At 41.3% G+C, this 25950-nt stretch overlaps 4 long non-coding RNA genes across 10 annotated transcripts; 2 read left to right on the top strand and 2 right to left on the bottom strand.

The window, feature by feature from the left end:
- The first annotated feature begins 7204 nt into the window (after positions 1-7204).
- LOC133899995 (uncharacterized) lies at positions 7205-8549 on the top strand. Of its 2 annotated transcripts, none has more exons than XR_009906481.1 (3): positions 7205-7609; positions 7733-8090; positions 8215-8549. It is a non-coding gene; the product is annotated as an uncharacterized LOC133899995 (long non-coding RNA). The 2 variants fall into 2 exon arrangements; XR_009906480.1 differs by having other exon boundaries at positions 7733-8081.
- Positions 8550-12000: 3451 nt separating this feature from the next.
- On the bottom strand, positions 12001-14160 carry LOC133900005 (uncharacterized). Its single transcript, XR_009906483.1, has 3 exons — positions 13830-14160; positions 13203-13703; positions 12001-12379 (listed from the first exon to the last, which is right to left on the bottom strand). It is a non-coding gene; the product is annotated as an uncharacterized LOC133900005 (long non-coding RNA).
- Positions 14161-16211: 2051 nt separating this feature from the next.
- Positions 16212-19990, top strand: LOC133909869 (uncharacterized). 3 transcript variants are annotated; one of them, XR_009908450.1, is made up of 7 exons: positions 16212-16535; positions 16621-17157; positions 17762-17922; positions 18381-18500; positions 18851-18933; positions 19385-19693; positions 19799-19990. It is a non-coding gene; the product is annotated as an uncharacterized LOC133909869 (long non-coding RNA). The 3 variants fall into 3 exon arrangements; XR_009908449.1 differs by having other exon boundaries at positions 16621-16701; positions 16939-17157; positions 19385-19990; XR_009908448.1 differs by having other exon boundaries at positions 19385-19990.
- A 1321-nt stretch (positions 19991-21311) lies between these two features.
- LOC133900011 (uncharacterized) lies at positions 21312-25124 on the bottom strand. 4 transcript variants are annotated; one of them, XR_009906491.1, is made up of 7 exons: positions 24864-25124; positions 24342-24514; positions 24122-24278; positions 23910-24035; positions 21994-22067; positions 21795-21883; positions 21312-21677 (listed from the first exon to the last, which is right to left on the bottom strand). It is a non-coding gene; the product is annotated as an uncharacterized LOC133900011 (long non-coding RNA). The 4 variants fall into 4 exon arrangements; XR_009906487.1 differs by having other exon boundaries at positions 24122-24514; XR_009906489.1 differs by having other exon boundaries at positions 21768-21883; positions 24122-24514.
- Positions 25125-25950: the final 826 nt, after the last annotated feature.

Consider the following 25950-nt stretch of genomic DNA (forward strand, 5'->3'; position numbering starts at 1 on the left):
TCTCTCTCTCTCTCTCTCTGTTTATTTAGATGTCTACCAACACATCTTCGATATCATAGTCTGACCCATCAAATGGCTGTGAGTAAGCGCATCTCCAAGTCATATAGATAGTAGTGGTGCATGAGCCCGAAAACTAAGGACACAAACGCAGTGGCAGGCGGACAAGGTTACTGTCATGGGTATCAATGCGAACTTGCCACCTATGGATGAAAAGGCCATGAATAGATTTCGGAGAGTTGTAGGGCTCATTGCTTTGGAGAGGATGCCAATAACGACTAAGTTCAATGACCTTAGTAACGAAGCGAAGAGGAACTTGTTCGATAATATTGTTAAGGAGTATCTAGAGTACCCTGAAAACATGAGTGAGTGTCAAACGAATGCCGTGGTCAAGGTAGCAATAAAAGCGATCATGAAATTTTACCGAAGCTCTAAGAGCAAGCTTGTTAATTAATACTTGGATAAAGGGGTGGCACCCTTCGAGATCTACCAACACCTGAAAGTGGAAGATCGGGAAGCTTTTGTGCAGATGAAGAACTCATATCAATTCAAAAAGAAGAGTGAGGACAAGAAGTAGCTTCGGGCTAGGAACAAGCACAACCACAGGACCGGTCCAACCGGGTACATGAGGAAAATGACAAAATGCAGAGGATAAAAAGTTAGGCAAAGAAGGCCGTGAAAATCCTTGTTTACAATTCCTGGGTCGATCGCAGTCATATTTGTGTGCATGGGGTGAGCTATCCGAAAGTGAAGAAATCACATTTAGAAACAGAGAAACCCAATCAATTGCAGAAATAGTAAAAAAAAGGTAGCCGAAGGTAGTCAAAGTTGTTTCACCGGGGTCAGGAAACATGATGTTCTCTCAGCAGCACTGGAAACCCTGGAGCACCCAGGCCGAGTGCGAGGTGTATCCAGTTCCTAGGGCTAGAAATACAGCTTTCTCGAAGACCTCAAAATGTACAAGAAGAGGAAAATGTTGGGTGCAGTGGATGTAGATGCATTGACACTGGACATCACCCATAAAGACTTGGTCCATGGAGTCCCAAGAAGGTTGAAACTCCAACCTGTCCGATACTTTTATGCAAACATCATACAAACGCTTACAACACAGGGAATAGGAGTTTCCATCCCAATGATAGCTAGCTTTGAAACTGCACAAAAGAGTAATTAGGCCTGGTGGGTATCAAATAGAGGTTGAAAGGGGCCAGGTACTTCTAGACGTCCATTTCTAACATACGGTCCCGATACGTGCTGCCTATGTCATGGTTACAGTGGACATAGTACATAGCAATACCACCCATCAAGTGCTAGAGCTCCCCCCAATGATGAAGTCACAACTCTAGGTGAAGCTCTTTGTCAAATGATCTAATGGAAGAGGGGCGATGTTGTAGTCTCTAGTACATCTTAGTCTGGACGAGCTTCCAGTGCACCGCCGCCGCACCCCTCACTTTTAGAGAAGACAACTTCACTGTTTTTTCCTCCTCTAGAGAAGTTGTCCTCACTGCCTTTTCCTCCTCCAGAGAAGATGACTTCACTGTCTCCTCTACGTTCGGCAGCCTCGCTTCTAGGTTCAATTCCATCTCCCCCAAAAAAGCCCAAAGAAGAAGGAAAAGGGAGCCAGTAAGAAAGGATATAAGAAGCACATGCCAAAGAAGTCGAGGGCCATTATACCCGTGAAGAAGTCCACGGATATTGGAGAAGCGTGGACTAGTTCCCACATGAAATTCCAATATGGAAAGCCCTTGATGACGGTAGATGACCTAACAAGGGCGGGATAAGCATGTGTTGACCTGCATAATTACTACACGTAGATTTGTAGAGACATCAAGGCTCAATCCATAGTCGTACAATATAAATGACGTCACTTTTTAACTGACGATGGCTACTTCCTTGTGGGTTTCAATGACTTATACGACATTTTCAACCTTGATGTCATGAACGTATCGTTATTATGGATCTTCATATTGTAAGTCTCTTGAAACTAGACATTCATTAATTAATATCACTAAGTCTTGAATTTAACTATTTTCTTATCTGTAGACACTTGATCAAAGAAACAAAGAAGAAGGAGCCCATCAGATTTCTTGACCCTAAGATCATTTTAGTCTCGGTCATCAAAACGCATGGCGACTACGCAATGGACTATGTGGTCAGGATAATGCAACACTATTATAAAGTGGACTATTTATTGGACACCCACAACACCGGTGGATATTGGATCTTACTGGTCAATTGCCTCAAATAGAACTTGGTGTGGTACCTCGACTCATCAAGACTAGTAGGATCAAAAGGCAAACCTGGAGAGCGTGATTACAACACTGTAAAAGGACTCCTTGATGCGTAAAAGGTCATCTACTTGGCTTAGTTTATATAGTTAAATTTTCTAACATTTAAATATTCCCTAATCGACCCCTCTTTATACATGACTTTTAACAAGTACCTTCGAGCTGATCCTGACTACAACGTGAAAGACGACCATAAACTGACACACAAGACTGGGTTTGCGGTAAATACTACCAAACAGATTACCAAATGTTATATGTTGCTATTTTTTTTCCCTTTTGATCTAACAGTAATTTTTCTTTTCTGTGGTGCTACCAACAACCACCGGGCAACACCTACAGATTCTATGTTGCGTACAACATGCTCATACTCATGATCCGAGCAAAGGATATCAACTCCCCTGATGTAAGTTTAATACAAGATTATTCATAACTAATTTCAGTAATTAGTTTAATTCTATGATAACATGACACTGGTTACACGTCAAATTATGCAGGATTATGAGATTTGTTTTTTCAATGACAATGCACTCCAGTGGATTCAGCAACGGATCATTGAGTTCATAATGTCTGAAGTCATCAAACCACATGGCGAGTTCCACTGTAGAAATCATAGGTCGTGAGGTCTTATGTAATGTGAAGTGATTATAACTTTATAACTTATGATTCTGTGATGAATTGATTGGAGCTTTGTAACATTTGCAATTCTGTGATGAAGTGAGTTCTTATATAAGTGCATTTGTTGATATGGACATGGATGCATTGTTGTTGTTTGCAGGGAAAAGACGGCTGCCAAATCCTGCTATGCTCTAGGATGCAGCATGGAAACAGGAGAAACCTGCAGGGGGCGAGGTCAATAGTGACAGGTCAAGACCATTACCCGTCACTGATGTGTTTCCCTTAACACATGAGAGACACACATCGGTGATGAGTGCAGACCATTAACTGTCATTTATGACCTACATATAAGTGATGGATAAACTCATCAATAATGTGTTTCTTCCCAGCACATGAGAGATGTACATCAGTGACAGGTCACTATTATAACCCATCATTATTGTAGTCATTAGTGACGAGCTATGACCTATCACTAATGACCTCTTATTAGTGACATGTTTGGAGTGACAGATGCATTACCCGTCACTAATGATGGTTACTACCCGTCACTGATGTGCTTTTTTCATGTAGTGCATCGGACGATGCATAAGAGATGTACAACACCTATACCAGAAAGATTGGGTTTAGTATTAGAAAGAGCTACACAAGATGAGAGGAGATAAAACTATATATCAAAAGCATATAGTTTGTAGTAACCAAGGAGAACGAGGTGCTCACTCATCACATAACACTTTGAATGAAAATGCTACTACTAGGATGTCTTGCGATGCTCATGTTTAGTTCAATATTTGTCGAAAGGGAATTTGGATAGTCCAAAAGGTTGTGCTCTAACACAATCATTATCTTGCTAGTCCAAATAAGACACATAGGCCGAGGTCGTAATGGCATATCATAGATGCGGATAAGAAAATACTCCCTCTGATCATAAATACATGTCGTTTTTTAAAAGGTTTGGTCGAACTTTTAAATCTTTCAGTAAAAATAGTTTTCAAAATATTTAGTTTTAAAACCTTAAAATCAGATGTGTAGATTTATCTTGAAAAATAATTTCATAAATTCATAAATTCAATAGATTTTATAAATATATTCTAATAGAAAATAATAGTCAAAGCTATGCATTAGAGATCGTGTCTTATCCCAAACAACATGTATTTATAATTGAAGGGAGTAATAAGTGAATATATAATACAAGAAGCTAGAATAAAGCCAACCCAAGTGTACAAGTTTTCAAGCAATGGTACGGAGGAACTGAGAATATACCCTTCTTGCATATGAATTGCAACAATGAGAATATTGGTCGCGATCACAAAAAGTATTTGCATCCAATGATGCGCAAATGCTGCTGGAATGCTTGAAGAAAGCAGTTAGAGGATCCTACTTTTTTATGCCATACAATTAAAACTGGCCAACTGGGCCAGCCTGAGGTCCGCCACTGTAGGCACGGCCGTCCCACCCCACCTCGTGTTGTCCTGCCTTGCCGCCGCCGTGCCCCGCGCCGCTTCGCTCCGCTGTCGCCCTACCGAACCATGCCGTCGTACCTGGGTCGAAGGCTCATCACGTGTGGTGGCATGTCACGGACCACTTGATTAATGGGCCTAATCTGGTTGTGCCTAAACAGGCCTGGGGCTGTGCTGGGCCAGGCAGCCCATTTGGCTAGGTATGCATACAATTAGACAAGGAGGATGATTGGATAGTTAATTTCTTCAGATGGTCAAGCTATAATGGATTATGCATGCTTTGGTGATGCTATGTCATTTGACACCATAGTTCAGACTAACAAGTTTGAAAAGCCTTTTGCTCCAATCCTTGGAACCGACCATCATAAGCAGACAATTACTTTGAAAACACGTGTTGCACGTATCTCTCGAAAGGTTACTTTTGCATTGAAGTGCTTAGTTTAAAAAGGTCTTCTTGATAATTTTGGAGAAAGCTATAGATAAGTTTGACATGGAAGTAGATAATTCACTAAGCCAAAGACCTGCAAAATTTTGTGGGGTTTCTCAAAGCTCTAATAAATGTGCTGGAGACATATTAAAAGGTAAGGTATCAATTAGAATTCCTCAGGTGATAAAAGGTCCAAAGGCTAAAAGAAGAAATGCACTTGAAAGAAGAAAGGGAAGAATATGAAGACTACTAAGAAAGAAGGTAATGTTACCCATTCAAACATGTATTTTTCCATCTCATTCTACTGTCGCTAGTAATATTTTTGCTTCTCATATCTGTAGGAGAAGATAAAAAATGCATCAGACAACAGAGAAGTTGGACAAGATCCGAAGCAATTGATTGTAAGTCAGATGACCCGGGCTCGTTATTCTCTTTCAATAATTCATTTTCTTGCATCTGGTCCTGAACCATTTCATATTTTTTAACACAAGGAAATTTTGATGCAAGAATTGGTGCTAATATTGCAATGCCAAACTTTGCAGTATGTATGGGGATTTTTTTTTACCATGGCTACTCCTTTGATCCAAGGAGGATATACAAGGCTTTTACTTGGAGCTGATCAAGATGCCTCGGTGGCTCAAAAATTAAATTTTGATGAAGTAGCAAAACACACAACATTTAAGGAGTAGGCATATTTTGATAAATTTTGATGTAACCATGAAATTGTAAATTTCCATTTGCAGTATTTTGGTGATTTACAATCAGAAGTTTCTTGCATAAAACTAGTCTCCTTTTCATTTGTGATCCATGACTTGAACTCCAATGATATCAGGAAAGTTGTATTCATAATAATTAAATTTATTTTTTAATGAACATTTGATAGCTGCTCTTCCATTTCATTATAGTAGAAATAATTTTGATGTACAAGTGTGGAGCCTAGACATGAAGTCCAGGCTCAAGATGGCCTACAACACACAACTAATGAAAGTGTTGTAGCCAAACTGATAACTGAAAATTACAATGTCTTCCTTGTCAACCCCCTCATAAGAAACTTATATGATGTCAGCATCTTTCTAAAGTATTGTGTCTTGTTGGTTGTTGAGCTGAATTTTATGGATAAGACTCCATAGCCTGAAGAACTACTGAAGCCCCCTCCTCTCATCCATTTTTAACATTTGAACTCTTAGGCCACGCCCAACAGCTTCCCTTCGCGGGCGAGATTCTCGTCGTGAAGGGATTCTCGTTCCCTTCAGCGCTCCAACGGTTTCCCTTCACGACGGAATTCCCAGGGTCATTCCCTTCAGGACAGGATTCTCTCTCCTTTCCCTTCGCGATTCCCCTCGAAGGAAAGCTGTTGGAGATGAGAGAAAATAAAGGGAATGAGAACGGGAAAGGGAATCGGGAAGGGAACGAAATAAAGGGAATATGGTTGGGGCTGATCTTAGGAGAAAAAATTGGTTTTTCTGAACAAAATCAATTGACCCAAAAAAATTGAATATTTGAACTTGCTCTTTTGGAAGTCACAGGAGGAGAGGATGCTGAGAATGAGTTGAGGGAATGGGAATGGTTTAAGATCGATGGGGGACAGGTGGTGTCGATCCAGGAAGGTGCTTCACTGGGATGGAATTACAGCACTGCTGCATAGAATTTTTCTCATAACGTGAGAAAAATCTAATATGCGTAACGGAAATACTTAACTGCACACATGGGCTTGTGCAGACGTTGATTCTAGCGTGAAACATGTAATGGAGGACCGGATTTAAGATTGTATAAAAGTGTAATTATGATAAAAAGGTTAGGCCTAGGTACTTTTTTATTGCACTCAAGAGGCAGTTCTGGAAAAGGTGCACCTGCCATTGAGAGGGTGCCACTTCTCCCTCCTTATCCCCCTCTCTATCTTACTAGATTTGCGCTTTTTAGAGGCGGCGAGTAGAGGAATGGAGCGAGCTCGCTAAACTGCAACGGCCAGCGGCAAGTGGTCGGCGAGGGCAACATACATGGAGCTACTCGAGTAGAGACTATGGTGCATCTAATCATAAATCTTAGCACATGTTTGAGGCGTTTCAGCTCCAAACTCTATTCATTTCGTTTGGTATAGTTTCATATCCAAAAAAATTTAGAGCTGATCAAACATAATTCTAAGAAATCTTAGATCTTAGATGTGGGTAGATTGAGGATATTTTATTTTAGACTAAAAATAAAAATTTAAACCACTTTATTTTATTATATAAATTTTGAATTCAGCATAGATCTCGATACTGAAGCTATACCAAACAAACCATAAATATCTCAACTCTACTAATTTGTGAATCAGCCAACTTCATAAAACAATTATTTTAATAGAGTACCTGAAAAGATATTTCACAGCCATATTTTGGTATGTTCTGTTGAAGATACTAATTTGTGAAATACGTAACCCTCTCTGACTCCCCGCCCCCGATTCCTCTCCCATCTCACTCGCTCGAATCGTTCTGCCTTCCACGTTCTGGCGACTGCCCGTCGCCCCTTCTCTGGCAGCTGCAGCTTCCAAATCGCCGAAAAACTGAGGCCGCTTGCCCTCTAGCTTCTCCCGTCGTCCTCCCTGCGACGCATGGACCGCGAGCTGCTCAAGCCCTTGGCGTCCGTCGCACTGCACCACCACTCCAACGCGCTCGTCGATGTGCTGCCGCCCGAGGCGGGCTCCAGCATCTCCCTGCTCGGGTCGTCAGGGAAGCCCAACATCACCTATACTGTTTCTGCTGGAATTTCTCTGATCCGCATGAAGCCCTTGTTGATTTGATGTGCTATGGATCTGCTAATAGATCTTTTGTTGGATGATTTGCTGTCAGGTAGTTGATCTACCTAGAGTCAGACCCTAGATTTGTCGATGTTATTAATTTCAGTAGGATTCTCACTGGTTACCGCTCAATTGACGGGATGTTTTTTTAATGGGTTCTGATCAATTTTGGCAGGGATTGGTTAAAACTTGGATGGACCTGTGGAGTTTGTGCATTTTGGGCTGATTTCTTGTGGAACTTTGGGGCTTTTGTTGTGATTGGTATCATTCAAGTCCTCATGATTTGTGGTTCAGCTAAAGAATATGTGAAATGTCAGGAAATGGCCATACGATGTGTTGGATGTGTGCTTCTATGAAGGATGTAATATTTGTACTTATACACATGCAGTTGATGCTTGCTGTTGCTTTATCGTCAGAGTTCGAATGACTGAACTGAGCAGAACTGTATTGCGTAATCTACTAATTCAACTACTGAAGTGCAAAACATCATATCAATGTATGCCTGGCAAGTTGCAACGTTCCAAGTATGATGGGTAATACTATCTGAAGGTTTTAAGCTAACACTTGGATTTCGTAGTATTATCTGAAAGTTCTAAGGTAACACTTGGATTTCGTAGTATTATCTGAAAGTTCTAAGGTAATACATGGATTTTGCAGTGGTTCTTCTGTCAAGTCGGCTGATTCTTGTAAGCATTGGCATGAGAGTGACTGCTTTGTCGATCATGTCATGTGACCTTAAAGCAATTTCTTGAAGACTCATATGTTGTGACCCTGATGCAATTTCTTGAAGACTCGGGACAATGATGTCGATATGTTTGCTCATTGCAATGGATATACTTTCAGGATGTCTCATGAGTAGCAGATATACCTCCTGCTTCTGTATGATTAGCCCCTCTTTCAGTGCAAGTGTGAAAATACAATGCTATGTAATATTCGAGTATCTACGAACGATGTAATATTTGTAATCGATTTATTTTGTGGTCACTTATATTTTATTATTGTAATCTCCGAGAAAAACAATATTTTCCTATGTTGAAAACACTCATAAAATTTTTATGTATCATATTTAGTACAACCAAACAATTATAAATGTTTGTATGTCAAAGCAGTGTACATATAATATCATAATGGTATTATCGACAATTTCTCAAAGCCTTGCATAGTATCTGGAGTCATCCTGCTAGCTAAACACATTTACTATTAGCTTTATCTCTATGATATATCTGCTCTACTATGGATTTTTGGAGCAGAGTTAGAAAACCTGGAGTAGAATTTTGCTAAACACGCTCTTAGTAGATTCTTTAAATTTTTTAATTCTTTTCTGAAACTTTTTGCTGGCCGATTTTTTATGATTTCTAAGGTTCTATTTTTTAAGACTTTTTCTAGTGATTTTCCCTAGAAGTTTACCAACAAAATTTCAGAAAAAAATTTGGGAAAATACTTTTCCGAAGAAGTGTTGGGAAAAAGTTTTCTAAAAATGTTTTGGGAAAAGGTTTTCCAGGAAATGAAATACGGCAGAGTTATGCTTACCTTATCTGGACGGTCGAAACGCGTGCTGATTAGCAGGGCCCGCTCGAACCTTCTCTCGTTTAATCCATCTCCGAGTCTCCAACCATTATTGACCACTGAACACAGCCATGTTGTGCTATCCTGCAAGCATAGATCCATCTTTAGCTTTAACAATGATGCTAACTGCGTAGTGAGGTATCCTCCACTAATTATGCGGATGCGCTCATCCCATGCACTGGAGCGCGTCGTCTTCCATAGTTTGTGCCCTTCTAACCTGCTATACATTCCTTAAGGAAAGGCATTGGCTTAAAAGACGACACCAGCAATAGGAAGGAGGAAGACTTACGATAGGTCAATGGTCTGTCGAAGTGCTCGTATTGCCTTGAGTTACTTGACCACTTTTGATGTATCACCTCGCCCACCACCGGCTAGACTCTCTCGGATCATTTTGGTCATCGGTCTTCAAGGTTACGTGTAGGGGCTTTGAGTCGTCGGATCTTACGAGCCACTCTGGAGTGGTACTGTTGCGGTTCTCCTCTTTGATGGCTCTTGTAGTTGCCTTTTAGCTATTATGTTGTTATGTTTGCACTTGTGGTGCTCTAGGTCTAGCTCTTTAGCTATGTTCTTAACCCATTTGTTACACGATTTTTACTTGGTTTTCTCTTAATTGATTAAGCACTGCAGTCCGTTAGGTTTTTTTCTTATTAATATCACATGTAGCTCTCCTGCCAGCTCAGTTTAAAAAAAGATGTGAAATATCTAACTCTTCGAGAGAGTAGTTACAGTTTCATGTCTCAAAAAACAACTTAGGCCCTATTTGAATTTTGTAATTTTTAAAAACCAGCACCATGCAATACAATGGTTTGCGAAAAGAGTTTGGCGCGAAGTTTCAAAAAGGTAAAACTCCAAATCACCCCATGATCTTTAAATTTCAATCTGAACTATGAAACCAGATATTTTTACTTATATGGCAATGTGTGGTTTTGCCTCCTCAAATTGACCAACCAAGAACGCTAAATTACCCTTTGCCTCGTCTGCTATGGGGACGAGGAAGCAACATAACTAAGTCAACACATGGCAAAACCGAAGAATAAAAACGATAACAAGTGACATGCCAGCTTACGTGGCAAAACCACCCATGCATACTTGTCATGTACACAAAACCACACCCCAATACCAGTTAGGTGTTATTTGAATGCTAATGTAAAGTTTAGGTGAAAAATATCCGATTTCACAGTTTACGGTGAAATTTGAAGATCGAGACAAAGTTCAGAGATTGATTGGAAGTTTTAACTACTAAAACTACATAAAGAAACTGCAGCTTTGGTCTCTAAAAAGATTGCAGTCAGTAAAACTATGGTTTTCAAAACGAGTTTACTATATTTCACTCGGCTATTTCTCATCTCACATGAATTTCAGTCCATCCGATGTGGTGAGAACTTGAGATTCATGCAAGTTTTTGGGCTGAGGGATGGTGATAGCATTTTTGGGCCAGCGTGAGGCCCGTTGAGGCCTTTGGACAGTGGAGCAAGTGATGGGCTGCGTAGTGGCCAAGAATTGGATTATGGGCCTTTTTAACAGTAGGTTTGTGATATATTTACAGTGATTTGTGTAATGTAATTTTCAAATATCATCTTCAACTTTACTTTCCTAATCTTGTTTCATATTTCTAAATATATTTATAACACAGTTACAGTTAATTGATATTGGAATTACACCAACTTTTCATGTAATTTACAAGTAGTGTAGGTGTAATTAAAATCTCGGGTGTTAGACCGGATTTTACTCAGCTAAATGGAAACTAATCTCAGCCATCCGATTGAAATCTAACGGCTACAAAATTCGAGTGAAACCACCTCCAACATCACACGGGTGTGCTATAGACATGTCCTTTCAAAATTACAAAATTTCTTACCTCCAAACACCTTCCAGTTGTACAAGTTTTGTACAAAACCAAGTTAGCGAAAACCGATGTTCTATGAATGCCTAGAGTTTTCCCAAAACTCTAAATAGAACTTTGTATTCATATGGGGCCTTAATTAGCAAACAAGTAAACCTCGAAGTTACGGAAGCAGCCAATTTGCTTGGGTAATCAATTTCTCTGTGCAACAAAATCCTGCGGGCAATAAAAGAATCTATCGTCCAGACTAAAAGATCTTGGTGGAATTGAACCACCTTCCCTCCGGGAGCGCACGCCCGGGGGCAGGCAACCCACGGAGGACCTCACCATTTTGAGGGAAGACCCACAGTGTAGCGAAAGACAACAAAGATTAACAATAATCAAACGAAACCGCCCAAACCCAACGGCAAAACGAAGAGACGTTCTCAGTTTTGGCATATATGAAAATAATTTTATATAAATACTTATAGGCCAACAGACATTACAAGTTAAGAATTTTCGATCGTGGCAAGTAAACCTAGCTACTTCCAAAAATTAGGAGTTTCGCCAAATAATTTTATTTAGTAGAGCAAAATAAGTAGATATTTTAACTCTGGATCGAGTCTTCCTGTGGGACGAATAAAAATAACCATGTCCAAGAAACAGGAGGTCTCTACGTACGAACAGCTACCCATATCCTCGAGTTTGACGCTTTGTAATACACCAGCTCGTTCGAAATAAACAAAAGGGGAAATGTAACGTCCGGCCTCATTTCAGCGTATGCGTTTCGGCCTCAATTTTTCAGCGTACGCGATTCTGCACCAGGCAATCACGTACGGCAGCTGCAACATTTACTGCAGCGACGCACACCAGCTGACAGTACAAGCATGAGGCAAATTATAACTTACAAATTACTTGAGCCGAGTAGTTTTTACCTTTTCATCTTACCATGTTGAGCTTACAAACCATAGTCGATACTTTGGATAAACTGCAACTTCACGGCGTCATTAAATCCAAACCACCACCAAATTGATCCACCCTTAAGGGTGGCTAAGTAAATTGGCAAATGATAGTATTCTTGGAGAAAAACCAGCGAGACCTCGTAAGCTCTAAACGAGCTGGGATGTCAACTGCCAAATAAATTGTCCACAAGTATGTACAGTCCGGACACGGACTGGTGGACAACATAAATGAAAGGATATACCCAGGAAAATATTACAGTAGCTGGAGTACCAAAGACCTGATAGCTGGTTTTGGGGCACAATTTGCTCCAGAACCAGCAACCGCATGATCCATTGAAATTTCAGGACGCACCATCAACACGCTCCCTCAGCAAAGCTGTAGAATCCATCTTGTTATAAGCACCACTCCGATAAAGCCATCTTGTTCCAAGACATAACTGTAGAATCCATCGTACAGCATTTTTGCAACTGTCTACATGCCCAACAATTTCCATAAACTAACATTACACAGGGCTATAATACATGCTTAGAGAACTACAATACATAACAGTTGCAATGCAAAGGATACAATACATGATTATAGAGAATCAAGAGTCATAACAGTTGCAAACCCGTAAATGAAATATTGACCAATATCACTAGAAGTCGCAGCAATTGCACACTTGTATATGAACTATCGACAAATGTCACTAAAATATACATGCAATGACGAGACAGATACATTACTTCTAATAGACCAGAAACCCAAACAACAGAATTTTGAATTAACATGTCCCTCCGTAGAGGGATCAGAGGTTGCATGACAAAATAGAAGCGATATAACCACCGTGGAATCACATTGCGTCTAGGACGAGAATTTTCAGTTCCCCGCTATGACTTCAGTTACCACAGGTGGGGAATTGTCAGTTACCATAAGAGTAATGGTTCAGCAAATTTTGGGCTCCAGAGACAGAAAAACGGCTTAGCTAGGGATTTCAAGTTTTTAGAGACTAGACACTAGAGTCACTGTGTTTCTACCATGATCTGCGCTTTGATTGATGTTGTAGGTTACATTACACACAGTTACGGAACAAATTTGACATCTTGTTTTGCAGGACAGTTTAGCCATGAATGACTACTATTAACTTCCATGGAATTGGGCAGGGAATATATGTACCAGTTCAAGGGCTAATTAACTTGAGCAATTTGAAATCGTAAAGACGGAACATGAAGATTGAACACGTGATCAAGAAGAAATAACGTAAATAGCTTTGTGTAGCGGTATAGATATTGCAGGCTTAAATTATCAGTTGTACCTCTTGGTGTTGCGCTGTAGCTCCATTGTTAATTGCGTGCCGTATCATGTAGTAGTCGCACGACGAGCAGATAATACAGACGAAGATAGACACGGGGACACCATGAGAGGGAGAACCCGGGGCCAAAAATTACCCCCCGTGCGATCTCCCCCCGAGACACAAGAATCATCTTTTTTTATTACGGCGGCCTGCCATGCGAGCGCACCCATCATGGCAAAGGCCTCTCTAGCATGTCACATCTTTTTTCCACCCTTTTTTCTGCCCTCTCGACACACGCTGACTCGATTTACATGCTTCACCTTACCTTGCCTTCAAATCGGCACGGTTTCACATCTCTTAGACCTAATAATTATCGAAAATTCATCGGATAATTATCAGTACAGAGAGATCATCCCGCCAGGAGGAGCAGAAGAACAGATCCCTCCGACCGGCCACGCTTCGCAACCTCCTCGTCGCAGCGAACCCGCCGGAACAACCCAATCTCACCGCGGTTCGCTGGATCTAGAAGACAAAACAACAACACGGTAGATCAGCACATGTCACGACCTGATCACCTCGGGCACGCAAGAACTCAGAAGACCCAAACGGAAGTACGAAACCATACGGCCCCAGGCGAAGAGAACTAACCGATCCGTGATCCGACGGGAGCGAGCGCGCAGATCTGAATCTTCCGTGCTCAGATCCATGCCCTCGCAGCTCGCTTCAAGCCGTAATAGGCCCAGCAAATCCATCAGATCAACCTGCGCATCAGGAAACAAACGGATTCTTTTGGCACAAATCGAAACAGAGAAGCTCACCGTTCCGCGTTCGAAGCAGCGGATTTAATTCGCAAACCGCACGAATTAATTGTATCACCAAAACGAAAGTAGTTCCGGCGAGATCTGGATTTCTTTTCCCCCCCTCGAGTGGACTCGGCGAGATTGGGCGAGAGGATTCTAGATCCAGAGGAGAGGAGGTGGCGTGCAGCAAGGTATTTATGGACCCGTTGGGTGGATCGGACGGCTGAGATTAGGCAGTTCGGTTTGACGGGTTAGATGGAGAACACGTGTCGGGATATCATTGGCTCTAACAGCTGGGTCGTATTAGGAGACCGTGTTCCGCGGAATTAGCGTCATTGCGTGCGTCATCGGTTTGCAGGATCCTTTGCGAGCGGAAGCGCAGATAGACGGTCTGTGGCCACCCTGATTGGCTTTTCTTTTTGAAGGAAATACGCCCGCGAGGGGCTGGAAGGTTCTCCATGACTCCGGAAAATTCGCTACAGCCGCTACTTATACAGAAAAACCCTTAAGGATATCATCAATTACACAATGGCTCTTAGAACTGACAGAAAACTCCAAATTAACTAGAAAGAAGGCATAGCGTTGCCGCGCCTGATAGCCCTGTAGCTGATAATGACTTTAAACAAGCAATATCACATCTTTCAGCAATCTGCTACAACAGTTCTGAATTTACATAATAATTAAAAAAATATTTTTCATGTGAATACAAATAGAAGACGGAATAGAAGATAGCAGACATAATCAACAAGTCACACAAACACAAATAGAAGACGGAATTCTCACATCGTTGTCACCCATAAGAGGAATCAACATTGTGGGGAACATCACAGCGGTGCCCAAGGACAGTATTAGAATATATGAAAGCAGCGCGGGTTCCCGGCCAGTCAGGCCGTCCACGTCAGCAAAAATCGTTTCAGCCGTCCGATGCGCATCGTGCAACCCTCATCGCGCGCGGAGCGCTCCGCTTCGCGCCCAGCTAGTGCGGTCCACGCGTCAGCTGCCTGATTTGCCTCAGTAAAATATCTTCTTCCGGAAGGCTCGATGCCCCATCGCTCCCTTCTCCACCTCGTCTCCCTCGCCCGAGCGCCGCTCCACCCTCCCCTCCTCCTCACGCAATCGCCACCGCCTCCCCTCCTATGGTAGCCCCGATCAGCCACCTCCCTCCCGGTGGCGCTTTGCACATGCTGGTGCCACCACATTTTCGCGGTGCATCAGCCCTCACGGTGCCATCCTCTCCTCCCCACACCGCACTGCCGCTGGCGCTCCCGTGTGGCCGCCTCGCCTGATCGCCTCCCTTCCGGCGGAGCGGTGCGCCTGCCAGCGCCATACCCTTTCGGCGCTGCATCGCCCGTACCGGATTGTCGGCTCCTCCCATGTCGAATTCTTCCACTGCCGAGGCCACTAACGAACGTCCACATGTCGCTGCCCGTTGCTGCTCCCCTCCGTCCTATGCATCCTTTTTTTTAAAGGACACCTCCTGTGCATCCTTGACAGCTATGGATTTTGCTTCGGTGGCCAAAGGTCGTGTTGTTGATTCCTTGGCTGGATTGTCTGCTTCAGTTGAGTGAGTTAATGCACATGTATGTGCTATCGTTCACGATTTGAGCTTGATGTTTTTTTATTGATTGGTCGCAGAGATAGATGGCTTGTGATTACGGAGGCTTGACAGGAGCAGAGAAACCCAACCCTAGTGGCAAGATTGTGATGTCCTACTCAAGTTCTGCTTAGGTTAGACAATTCGTTTCTTGCCCTGAAGCTGTTCGACATAATGCCTCTACGGGCTCAGGTTAAGTTGGGTTGCTGTGATGGGTTTTGATTTTGGTGTGGACTTTGCAGGAACATGTAGTTTGAATTTGGATTTTGGTTTAGCGGTGCGCCGACTACTCCTCTACGCTGCCAATCACCTCCTCCCCTCTTAGCCACCCTCCGATGGCACGGCGAGAGGCCCTGTACTGAGGCCAGTGCAATTCTCCACCAACGTGATGGCTGATGCCAATCTATGTCCAGTTTGTACTCATATTTCTTTTTTCCCAATTTTTTTGCTTTGTTCATATTTATGTCAGCAGACATCATTTATTTTGTTCTCTTTGATCCAACTATTGCTATGGATTGCCACGCAATGTTGGACCAGTAATGCACTAATATATGTAGATGAGGTTTCATACAAATTAGCTTTTCTTACCATTGGTACTATTTTGCATTGCTATGAGCAAAAAATTAATTAATAGTCGTGCAATGCTCCTATGACCAGCGTTGGTTACTATGCCTCTTGCTACTCTATGTCCAGCTCCTGTGTATGAAATAGAGATATGGATCAGCACTCCATGAGTTGCGCCCAGCCTAGATGGTAATATGTTGCTATCGATTGTGTTGCATAGCTCTTATTTGCAACTCTTAGCGCTTCATGTTTACTTGCTGTGATGATTTGTTCATATTTTGTGAAGGCTATTTTAGGTCTTGTACCACGTCGATTGCATTCGGCACCCCGGTGACCAATCAACATTGGTAGCATTGGCACCACAGAGGAGTAGATTATCTGATGGCCTTCTCTAAGGTTTGATGCCAATTTGTGGTGATGCAGCTGTTCCATAAGTATTTATATTGGGTTGCTTTCTTGTAATTCCCTGCCTCCCATTTAGGTTGTTTCTTATTTATATGTGGGGATTTTTGGTGGAGATGCAACTTGACATCATAAACTAATTTCGAGGCTTATGATCAAGGTATCTTTTGAACATTGATCATGCAATATCAGAATCTGAAATAATTCATTCCATTGGCTTTCATGTTTTGCTAGGAAATGTGATCTATCACATTAACAGTTCATCTTTGTAATGCTCAATAGTGTAGAACTGATGCCTGCGATCTGTTCTGTGCTCCTAACTAGAGTGTTTTAACATTTTTAATATGTGTCTGGTTTTGCCCCTGTTAGCTAATGGTGGCTTTTATTTCGCTCACAGATGTGTAGGTAGAATATGTTGTCTGTGGCAATGGTATCCCAAAATTTGACTGGCAGACCTAACTATTTGCTAACAATTCTCCTATTTACTCTCTTCATTGCTGAGTGATTAAGGTGGCTTTCGGACAATTAATCGACTTGAATTCTTGGCACCATCAAGGATGTTGTTGAGTTTCAAGTGATTCTGGCATTATTTGATGGTCTGATGAGCATCCTGCAGGTGGGTTATGTTCATTCGTTTGTGGATGCATACTCTTTTACTTGCTTGCTCAGGTGTTTTTGCAATTTATATGTTCTTATCTCATCAATTATTTTCATATTTTAGCTCTATCTATTTGAATGCATTTTCCATTCCACTGTGCAAAATTCTCTTATTCTACTGAGTCGAGTCATCGAGATGCTTTCTCAAATTAATCCATGCAGAGGACACCGTCAGAGAACTGACATGCAAGGTGCCTTGTTTCTTTGACAATCCTTTGGCTTTATCAGTTAATCACCTTTTGTAAGATTCCGCTGCTTCATGTGATTTTTTTTATAAAAAAACCTGGTGAGCTCTGTAGCATTTCACCTGCTATTCACAAGAAAGAGTTGGAAGTATTATTTAGAAAGCTATTTTGCGAGGCAGTAATTGATATATAACGTTGACTAGATGGCGAGCCCTGCAGGTTGTGAATGGCACTTCTTATCTTGATGTAGTTATTGATAATGCTAAATTAGTTTCAATTACCAATTATTCTTTTGAGTTTGATGTGCTTCTGTCTGTATAGAAATAGCAACATGATGTGCTCTTGCTAAGCATCACCTATCCATCTCCTTACTTGCAGGCTCTTGAGATTTCTAAGAGACTAAAGTTGTGAGCTCCATAATAGAAGCTAGCTGACTAAAGTACATCTCTACTGATGATTGATTATTGCTATTTGATATCGATTGGGATCCAATAGCAATATTCAGAAGCAGCTGTACTACAGTGAGCAAGCATATTGAGGTATTCCTTCAGTTAGCTAATTTATGGCATCGGTTATAAAAATTTGCTAAAAATTCCCCTGCCAAAACCATATTGGAGATATATATCTGATCTGAACCTTTTTACAGTCCTTGCATCTTTGTTTGTTATGTAATGTTCACAGCTTCAAGTTCTAATGTGGTTTCTAATGCAAATAACATCTTAATGGCCTACCATTTTGATGCAGTGCACTCGCTAAATGATTCAGATTTATAAGACAACCCTTCCGATTTTCATGCTTCCTTACCGATTTTCCTTTTTTGGCATAAAGTACATATTCTCACTGTAAATTTCTGAAGTTACAAGCTCGAGCCTGCTGTGTGGTGGCCTTATATTGGTGCTGATAATATAATCATGTATGGCTCCATTAGCATGTCTGTTTGCTTTTCTTAATTGCTTTTGTTTCATGTTTAACATCTAGTTTTTCTTTTTGTGCATAGTTTGTTCCCACTTTCAAAGGTTTCAGGGCTTCAGGTGGGAGTAGGAGGAGTTGATCGGGGTCAGAAGCCATGCATCGTCCCGCATGGCTTATATTTGGGTTTAAGCACTCAGTTGACAAGGTATGCTCCTCTTTTTTTTTTTTTGCATCTCAGGCATATTGAGGTATTCCTTTAGGCAAGCGAATTTATGGCATTAGTTAGAGAATTTTTCATGGAAGCTAATTGCATGCAGCACCTACAATTTTTCTGTTCCAAGCATTGATGCCATTCATGATCTGAAAACAATGACGTTAAAATTTATGTGAGTTTGGATGATTCAGCTGTTTATATAGCTATTCCATGATGTTTTCTTACATCATATTTGCTTCCTGTCAAATATTTTAGCTGTTTATATAGCTATTCCATGATGTTTTCTTACATCTTTTTTGGTTCTTGTCAAACATTTACTTGAAAAATTCAAACTCTTGTAGGTTACATACACTCATCGTGGATTCCAGGGAAGCATGTTATGTTTCAAATTTCTGGAATTAGGACACATTGCATCCTTCTCATTGTAAGCTTCTGATTTGGTATAGTTATCAACAAATTGTGCTGATATTGAAACACACTGCCATATGAAAGCACTTGATTATTGCTATCTATGTAATAAGGCCCATGTACCCTGGAATGATATGCTGCTAAGTTTTCAGTTTTTCATGAACCGACTCATTTCCTAATTATTTCTGACAGAGGCAACCTCTCTGGGCAATTACTAAAATTTTCATGTCTTTAGCCTTCAAACCATAATTGAGATCGTTTTTATGCCAGTGTGCAACATTTTGCTATGTTTATTGAATGCTTCATCCTTTAAGAAATGACTAGAAAAATTCTTTCAGGCCATGCAGTTAGCCATGAACAAGTTTCATTTTGTTAGGCTTTTTCCCTGGTTAATTGCTATCAGATAATGGCAGCAATATTTTCTCCAATGAACGTACTTTTTAATCGATTATGAAACATTTTGTCAGGCTACTTACAAGATGATGGAGGCACGCTTTCAATATTACTATTGAACAAAGATCTATCTGCAGCATGTGTCCGCCGCTCTAATTATCAGTTTCTTTTGGCCATGGTTGCCTCCTCCTCTACTCCACTGTTTGGATTGGCAAAAGGAGGGACTCATTACCCTTTATCACTTACAGGTGTGGTTGTTCCTCATGCCTTCAAATCAACATTGTCCTTCAGTTTCATTACTCGCTTGGCCGTGGTTGCCTCCTCCTCTGCTCCGCTGTTTGGACCTCCAAAAGGAGGGGCTCATTACCCTTTATCACTTACAGGTGCGGTTGTTCCTCATACTTTCAAATCAACATTGTCCTTCAGTTTCATTACTCGCTTGAGCATCTTATGATAATCTTTTTTTTTTATCCTGTATGAATTGGCAGTTGTACTAGACTGCGTTATTGGCCCAGTCTGATACACTCTGTGCAGCGATAAGAATAAGAGCTGCAGTGCCCTTTGCACCAAGGTCTGTAGAAAAGCGATACAAAAAAAGGAGAAAAAAATATTAACCCATCTTTCTATATAAACATATTTCTGACCATCGATTGCTTTGTTTGCAGGCCTACGGTATTAATGGTGTGGTTATTGTTTTCTCCCCCCCCCCCCCCTAATTACTGTGAAGCTATTGTGTCATCAGACAGGTGCGATCTAATAAAAGGGTCCTCAGGATTTATTGATCCGTGGTAACATCAAAGCTCCAAATACATAACTTATCACCCGCTTTACCTTCCATAGCTATATAATAAAGTCAACTGCATGAATTGTTTTACTAAAACACATATTGCTCCCAAATACCTCCAAATCTTAGTATGTAGTATATTTTCTTCCCGTGAATAATACTAATACTTTTTGCGCCCCCATTACCTATAACATTTCATTCTTAGAAATGAGCAAGATAAAAAAAATCTGCCATAGATTTAAAAAATATTTGCACAGATAGTGAGATAGCAAAAAGTAACCGTGTTAAGAGGCGAAGTGCAAACATCCAACGAAGCTTACAACAGTTACCTACACCTTATAGCATGGTACAATACTCTTCGGAATATATCCAGTATTTAAAAAATAATTATATAAATTGATCATACTACGGTGTGGTCTAATACAAATATCAATATTGCAATGATATATTCTGGGAAAACGAAAGAGCTAAGCGAGAGACTAGCTCCACAACAAAAAAAAAATCGTTTATAATCTATGTTGCAAAGGAGGAAAAATACGTCTTCCAGTGTTTAAGGCACCTCCAACTTTTACTACTATAAAAGCCGGGAGGCTCCAAGGCCAGCCACGGCATTCATGTTATTGAAATTCTTCTTGGTCATCCGATTCGGATCGCCTGGCTCTGTTGCCGTGCGGCGTGCCTCAGGCCAGCCCAGTTGGTAGTGTGGTCCAGGCGTCACTGTGGGATTCGCCCGCGCGCAGACATATGCTTTTTTCCTAGCTTAGGAAAGAAATGTGGCAGATAACAATTACATGATAGATATGAACTTTTTCTGTTCTACCCTTTAATTTGATTACTTACTGCATTGCCTGTGTCCCATAGGCTGTTGGTTGGTACTCTAAAAATTGTCGTTACAGAAAAACAATTTATAGTGCTTGCACCACTCCTTTCACATTGTACTGACAGCATCTGAGACGCTTCTCATGTGTGGTTTTCTCCTATGGTGCTTAGACCTATTTCATTTTGCTGCGCCATACATGTTCTATATTATGCTTCATGTATGAGTTATTATATGTAACATCCAACCGATATAATCAGCACAGCTTAGTACTACAGACTTTCGATTATTGCCAAACATCACATCACAGACAAAACACATACTAAACACCAAACTAACATATTACCAATCAAAATATTTTCACCCGCGCGGCGGGCCGCGCGCAAATCACTATTGTAATGTTGAAACCCCAAAGCAATCGCTTCTCCTGCAAGACCCACAATCACCCAGAATTAGCAATCCATAAACACAACAAACGGATCAAGAAAGGGATCACATAGTTGGTTCACTGCAATGTGGCAGATACCCAGGAAGGATTCAAGTCGATGCAGGACTCAAAACCCTGGAGCTGGTCCATGGATGGATGATGGACCATCTCCTCACGCTTCACTTCGGTCATTTTCTGATTTGCAACCAAGCTCAAAAATTCTTCAGAGCAGGGGCTAGAGCAAGTGCAAGATGGAAACTTTGTTGGCTCAGAACAGTAGAGGGGATTAAGAAATACTCATGAGCGCTCCAAGACCCGAACCTTCACCTGTCTAGCAATCTGGGAAAAACAACGAAGAGAAGCAATTATCTTCAACTTCAAATTATGGGATTGACCAACAAGAGTGAACGAAAGGTAGTAAAAAAGTACCAGGCAACCAATCAGAAGTAGTGTTACCATTGATGCTTCGCAGAGTAAAGTGGATTGAGTAGATTAATCTATGCTAACATCTTGCAACATCTCGCTCTGGCAAAGATTCTTGTTTCCTACATTATGGTGTGATGCAAGGGTTTCCAAATGACTCTCAATGTTCTTGGTTGTACAACCAAAAAGTTGACCAAGGGATTGAACACCCTGAAAGACTTCAAGACCTTACCATCCTCAATAGATAGAATCTTCAGAGGAACAGAGCTGCGTGTTCTTGTATAAATCAATAGCATTACCCTAGGGCTGTCACAAGTTAACAATAATTAGAGATTGGACAAATGACATCATGTACTACCAACTGAAAAATCAAATCAAATGTGCACAGATAAAATTGTTGTATATTTTACTGAAATTTTCAATGTGTTGGAATTCTTTTGGGCTGAATCTTGCAGCTGATATGAGCTTGGGCTTTTGTTTGGCCCAGCCCATGGCTTCTTACCCTTAAAGGGCAGCCGGCTGCTAGGGCTTCAGGAGGAGATCGATGGAAGGGGAGGTTGAGGGCACCTGGGCGTGCGGCGGCGGCAACTGCCGCCCGCACCGTGCGCCTGGGAGCCGGAGGTGCTGCAGTTCTGTTGGGATTTTGGATCCGGTCGGCCGGTGCAAGGCTCCCTCTCTATAGATCCTTCTCCTTCCCCTCTCTGGACAGCACACCGATGAAAGGATTCTCACAGTGAGTTTTCCCCAATTTCCTCTTCCTCCCAGTGGTGTTCGGCCGGTTCAATCCGAGCTTTCCTCGGCTTGATTTGGCGTTCGGAGATTGGGAAGGAAGTGGTGTTGGTCCGGAGCTGCATAAGCCGGAAGTTCGCCCACACGTGCCGCGTGCAGTGTGGTTTGGGCATTGTATCTCCTTCTTCCTTATTGTCGGTACAACGGCGGGCAATTGGATTTCTGGGACTGCGACCTTCGAGTCGTGCCTTGCCCCGATTATTCAATCTCTACATCACCTCTCATTGTGAGTTTTTATCCCCTTTTTACATTCTGGACAGCAGGCTGATTATTCTTACTTGCTCTGTGATGACAGAAGTGATCTTAGATTGGGTTATTGCTTAAGAACAATAGCATTAGGGTCTTTGGTGCTCTAGATGTGTGAGCTGTTAATGAGGTTGGTCTGTGCGGCATTTTACTAGTCTCTGGTGTTGATCTGAGTGGTAGCTTCCTCACTGTTGGTGGTCTCTTGGCCACAGGTTTCTGTGATGGCATATTTCTTTCTTGTTTGGATATGCACTGTCCTGGGAAGCTTCAGTAGATTTCACCATCTGTTTGCTCGTATTATTTTTGCCTTGGCCAAATACTCTTTGTTGGATATCCTCTGTTTATGTACAGCTCACAATCCAGTGCTTTCACTTGGTATATTGTCCAAGATCCTTTTGCTAGTTGAGATCTTAACGATAGCCCAATCACTGATTAGATCAATAGAACAATTAGGGAGCAAGTCTTCAAAGGCTTGGGGCCAATTGTTGTGCCTAAATCTGAGAGCAATAATTTTATCTTCTTGCTGTCCTTATGTTGGGGTACTGTCTCATATGGTTTATGTTGTTATTCGGCTATTCAAGTTACACATGAAGGGTTGCTTTGTTACTGCTCTTACACAGTTGTTACCCTGCCTTATCATATGTATAGTTAGCTCGAATTTTCATTCTTGTAATTATGTTTGTGGAATAATATATATGCTCTATTTATCACAAATTATTCAACAAAAATCAGCTATAATATCTACTATTGCATCAACACACACACACAACACCATCCTAGATTTAAAAGTTTCTGTCTATTCAAAGCATGTTAGTGTTCACTCATCGTTATTATGGAAGGTGGCACTGAAATGACAACCAATCAATTTCCTTGGCATCATCGTGGATAGGAGCATCAAGAGCATCTGATATAATTCACAGGAAAAGGGAACACAGTAAGAAGAAAAGATTGAATTACCTGATTTTTATTTCTTGAACGTTCTTACCAGATGCTGAATATAGTAGGGTGTATTTTTTTTCAAATCGAACACCATGTATGTGTTGTTTGTGGGATATGGCATGAGAGAAGTTTCACAAAATGTGTATTTTGTAGCCATTATAGAAGTCAGTGTACCTGTCTTGAGCGGAGTAAGTCAAAACCTTTCCATTGACATCATCAAAATCCACAAATCCAGGCCATTTTAAGGACTCTATCTCAAAAAGAGGGAAACCAACATCTGGTTGTCCTCGTCGAATTTACCTTGAAACGGCTGAACAAAGTCTTTAAGGAAGATGACAGGATAAAAAATCATTGCATTAACAAAACATATAGAACCAAAATCTTACTCTATTCAAGTTGTCATGCATCGCAGAGCACTGAAATTTTTAGAACCATATAGTGACACGATAATGAGTGAATTATTATTCTTGTTGTAAAATAAACTGTGGATAACTTCATCAGGACTCTCATTCAGAAAGCATATTCTCTGATTTGTCTCTGCAACTATAAGAAGACAATCTCAGGATAGCCAAATGGCACAAATAGAATGCAAGAAGGCAAAGATACCTCTACTAAAAGCAGCGCATACACCTGATTATGATAAAGCAAAGACTATATCACGAGCACATTCCATAAATCTTGCTCGTTACAGTAAGGCATTTCCACAAAGCACCTTCCAAGCATCCATCAAGGAACCAACAAGCTGATGACAAAACTGGTCAGGCATTCCCGGAAATACCCTGCAAGCATTGCACAGATTACCCAATTATCAAAGTCCGACCTGGAAAGAGTAGAGATCGATCTCGTGAAGATCGGAGTAAAATATCAGCCTGAATACAGATTTGCAATTGTTACATGCATGTGCTAAAAATGCAAAAAAGAAAAAAGAAAGAGTTGCGTAGTTGACTGACTAAGCAAATATATTTAGCAAATGATTGAGAAAAAACAAAAGGAAGAAAGAAAACAACACTGCACCTAGAACTCATAAAAGATAAGAGAAGCGTGGAGTCCCCCTCGCCGCACGAACAGCAGCAGAGCAACTCTTTTGAATTAGATCAACCAAGCAAGAAAGGGGAAGGAGAGCAGTACCAGCCTTCAGTATCGGAGAGGAACGAGTGGCCGGGCACCAGCCGCCGGATTCGAAGAGGGAGCCATTGTATCCAGCAGCCCGTCAGAGAGCCTTTTGATGCTGCTGATGGTGGTCGCAGCCTGCAACGCCATATTAAATATACAAAAGAGGTTAGTGCAATCACTATGCTTGTGACAATCTAAATTAGTTGTGTCTTCATATATCATGGGCAAAGAGTTAAGATAAATGAGAGAAGCAGCGCTGAAAAACCAGGAGCAATGCGGTAGATAAATGCTATTTGCTTCACATTGTTCGTCTCTATGTTTCATGGCAGCCACTATACAACATAACTACCTTCTTGTTTAGTCCTGATAAAGGTGAACTATACATACTCTTATTTTGATCAAATTAATCCATAAAGGAAGATAGAAGAACAAATCCAATCTCTGAAGTCAAACACCGCATGGTCTCTCCCAGCGTATCCTATCTAAGGTAGAAGATGAGCCTTTGAGGAAGGGCTAATTAATCTTATGAAGATGCAGCTCATGAAATGCAACTTTATTTGCCTCCATTTATAACTGGAAAGTTTTTTTTTTTTTTGTACAGCATGAGTGTCTAACTGTCTAGCTAACCAACTAGCACCAAGTCAGCTACAAGCAAGGGCAGTGCCCTGAGAATTGATCACAGTTAGTTACAGAGAGATGTTCTCTAACAGTTGCAACATGCAGATTTTTTTTGCCAGCGTATTGTGATTCCGTTAGGGGCTAAGGGTTTAGTGGGACGCCTCCACAGTTGCCAATGGCAAGTTCTGACACCACAATTGGCTCGAGTGTGAAACTGCACCTCTTCAGCCTCCTCAAGAGAAAAAATAAAACTGCGGAACAAGAGCTTCGAAACAATGCTTGGATTTGACCCCTTCGCAGAAAAATAACAACCCCTACGCTGCTCAAGGAATTCATCTCCCTTTTGATTAGGCTTGAGCTGATCCACCTTTTGCCGGAGGTTGCATACAACATCAGATGACATTGGACTCCAGACATGTAATACTCCGCGAAATCCACCTACCATGTTTGATTCAAAGGTAGCAATGACTGATACAAGAACCAC

The sequence above is a fragment of the Phragmites australis genome, chromosome 2 (genome assembly GCF_958298935.1).
Source record: "Phragmites australis chromosome 2, lpPhrAust1.1, whole genome shotgun sequence".
NCBI classification, from domain to species: Eukaryota; Viridiplantae; Streptophyta; class Magnoliopsida; order Poales; family Poaceae; genus Phragmites; species Phragmites australis.